This window comes from Oncorhynchus kisutch, linkage group LG13 (assembly GCF_002021735.2).
Source record: "Oncorhynchus kisutch isolate 150728-3 linkage group LG13, Okis_V2, whole genome shotgun sequence".
NCBI classification, from domain to species: domain Eukaryota; kingdom Metazoa; phylum Chordata; class Actinopteri; order Salmoniformes; family Salmonidae; genus Oncorhynchus; species Oncorhynchus kisutch.
The window spans coordinates 7008635-7012713 of NC_034186.2; positions in this window are offsets into that span (position 1 = coordinate 7008635).

Below are 4079 nucleotides of genomic sequence, written 5' to 3' on the forward strand. Positions count from 1 at the left end.
CGCTCTGAACTCTGTTCAGAATGCAGACCTACTTACTTACTTACTTACTTACTTACTTACTTACCTACTTACTTACTTACTTACAGGTTATAGAGAAGAGCAGAAGCTCTGAACTCTCTGTTCGGAATGCAGACCTACTTACTTACAGGTTATGGAAAAAGGTTAGTGTTTCTCCAGTGGGGTTTCCTAGCGGAGATATCCTCCACTTCTATGTCAAAGATAATAAAACAAAAACACTATAGTAAATACTACAGAAATGTCTGCATAAACACTATAGTAAATACAACAGAAATGTCTGCATAAACACTATAGTAAATACAACAGAAATGTCTGCATAAACACTATAGTAAATACTACAGAAATGTCTGCATAAACACTATAGTAAATACTACAGAAATGTCTGCATAAACACTATAGTAAATACTAAAGAAATGTCTGCATAAACACTATAGTAAATACTACAGAAATGTCTGCATAAACACTATAGTAAATACTACAGAAATGTCTGCATAAACACTATAGTAAATACTACAGAAATGTCTGCATAAACACTATAGTAAATACTACAGAAATGTCTGCATAAACACTATAGTAAATACTACAGAAATGTCTGCATAAACACTATAGTAAATACTACAGAAATGTCTGCATAAACACTATAGTAATACTACAGAAATGTCTGCATAAACACTATAGTAAATACTACAGAAATGTCTGCATAAACACTATAGTAAATACTACAGAAATGTCTGCATAAACACTATAGTAAATACTACAGAAATGTCTGCATAAACACTATAGTAAATACTACAGAAATGTCTGCATAAACACTATAGTAAATACTACAGAAATGTCTGCATAAACACTATAGTAATACTACAGAAATGTCTGCATAAACCACTATAGTAAATACTACAGAAATGTCTGCATAAACACTATAGTAAATACTACAGAAATGTCTGCATAAACAAAACACTATAGTAAATACTACAGAAATGTCTGCATAAACACTATAGTAAATACTACAGAAATGTCTGCATAAACACTATAGTAAATACTACAGAAATGTCTGCATAAACACTATAGTAAATACTACAGAAATGTCTGCATAAACACTATAGTAAATACTACAGAAATGTCTGCATAAACACTATAGTAAATACAACAGAAATGTCTGCATAAACACTATAGTAAATACTACAGAAATGTCTGCATAAACACTATAGTAAATACTACAGAAATGTCTGCATAAACACTATAGTAAATACTACAGAAATGTCTGCATAAACACTATAGTAAATACTACAGAAATGTCTGCATAAACACTATAGTAAATACTACAGAAATGTCTGCATAAACACTATAGTAAATACAACAGAAATGTCTGCATAAACACTATAGTAAATACTACAGAAATGTCTGCATAAACACTATAGTAAATACTACAGAAATGTCTGCATAAACACTATAGTAAATACTACAGAAATGTCTGCATAAACACTATAGTAAATACTACAGAAATGTCTGCATAAACACTATAGTAAATACTACAGAAATGTCTGCATAAACACTATAGTAAATACAACAGAAATGTCTGCATAAACACTATAGTAAATACTACAGAAATGTCTGCATAAACACTATAGTAAATACAACAGAAATGTCTGCATAAACACTATAGTAAATACTACAGAAATGTCTGCATAAACACTATAGTAAATACTACAGTAATGTCCGCAAAAACATTACAGTAAATACTACAGTATACTACGATCCGCAAAACACTGTATTAATTACTATAGTTTATACTACAGTTTTCTTTTTCGACAGTATTTAAACTACAGTTAACTGTAAATACTGCAGGACATACTACAGTGAATACTATAGTATTTTATACCATATTATAATTTAGTATTTTATTAGTGTGGGAGAGAGAACGTCGTCCCTTTTTAAGATCACTGTCAACCTGACCCTTTACAAGGACACAGAGCAGCCGTAATTATCGCCTTGGATGTGGCGTTGTGTTGTGTTGTTGTATGCATTCAGGATGGGTGGTGATGGTGGTGGTGGTGGTGGTGGGGGCTTGGCTAGTTTCCTCTGTAAACACACTGATACAATGCTGCCGCCTCCTACACATACTCACATACACAGCTTACGGCCACAGGGAGCAATTTGGTCGCACCGCTTTCCGATTTGGTCCCACAGTGTTCCAGAGAATACGACTTAGTCCAGTGAGACATTCCTCCCCCTGGGAACAGGGGAAACATGAAAAATAGGTAGGGAGAGATGGAGGAGCAGATAGTGTTGGTGACTTGTCAAGGCACATCTTCCAGGCCCGGCCCGGGCCCGAGTGGACACAGGGTGTCATTGTCACGTCCCAGTGTCGTAGGAATCCTTGCTTTTCCTCTTCTGCGATCTCTAATCACAAACTCACAATGTTACAGGTTTAATTTTCAACTGGAAAAGCAGATTGATATTGACAAGTTAAACAAACGACCACATCTCCCTGGCTGTCTGAATGGTGATGGTCACTTTGGAGAAAAACAAGTTGTCTACCAACTACGGAAATATCTATCCTTCCTAACAACACAAGTGGAAAAGTTTTTTTTAAACAGAAGCAAATGGAACAAAACAGAAGATAAACATACTTGAATTTGTCAAATAGAAACTCTCGTTTGCAACTGTTGAACTAATGATTACACCCTACAGCAGCAGCTAGATGCAGGCAAGAGTGTGCAAGTGTGCTGGAGGAATGAGGGCCAGGGGGTTGGAGGAGTTGTATGGGTGGGGGGAGTAGATGGCTGGGGGGCTGGAGGAATGAGGGCCAGGTGGTTGGAGGAGTTGTATGGGTGGGGGGAGTAGATGGCTGGGGGGCTGGATGAATGAGGGCCAGGGGGTTGAAGGAGTTGTATGGGTGGGGGGAGTAGATGGCTGGGGGGCTGGAGGAATGAGGGCCTGGGGATTGAAGGAGTTGTATGGATGGGGTGGGGTGGGGGGTGGGGGGGGGTAGATGGCTGGGGGGCTGGAGGAAATGGGGCCTTGGGGTGCTGGAGGATTTGGAGGTGGAGGGATGGGTGGTGGGGTTCACCATGGACACAGTCCCCTTCCTGACCTTCTGACTGTTTATTTGGCTGATGAGGCCCCCTGCGTCCCCTGCTTCCCATGTCTGTATACATTACATACAATCTACAATACAGCTGGTATTACTAAAACAAAGTCTCCTCTATCCACTGAGTGTACAAAACATTAAGAACACCTTCCACCTGGTGTCTATGTCATGGAAAGAGCAGGTGTTCCTAATGTTTTGAACACTCGGTGTATATGCACTATACTGTTTGGTACACTTGTTCAAACACTCAAGATTGTTCAGAGTGTTGTAAATACACTTTAATGAGACTGAACATGAGGAGAATGGGGTGTGCTGACTGCCGAGGGGTAAATAACCCCCTCTAGTCTGTTGACACACCGGTGTGTCAATCTAAGTAACATAATACAAAAATCTAATTAAATCTACATTAAAAAGCCATCAGTTTAAACTAGAGATCTGTTGTTTTTTGCATTGGCTGCATCTCAAACCACCTCATGCACCTTTGTGGCACTTCCACGTCTGTGGTGAAAGGTGACGGAGCCAGAGTGGTTGTTTTGTCAGAACATGAGACACCCTGAAAATCGGTCTTCTCACAAAAAAAACATATCATGACCCCTAGACTAGACTCTCACAAACATGATGGTGTTCTCCGTTCTGCTCTACGACCCCCACAAGTGTCACGGGACTCGTTTAAAGGTAACTGTACCGGTTGTAAAAAATGAATGGAAGTACGAAGGTAGTTTTGTTCCACCCAAAAAAGGGGTTAAATGTGTGTAAAAAAAAAAGATATATTTCCTGAGATTTCTTATATCTCCTAGATTGACTGTCTTTTTTGCCATTTATGAACATGTTCTTCCATGCGTTTCTCTGGGCTATAGAAGTAAAGGCCAAATTCAATATTTTATCAAATCATTTTTTTATAGATATTTTTTTATAACAATTCCATGTCAGCGTAGAACCGCCCCCTGAATACCGAGTGTGTATAGCTGCT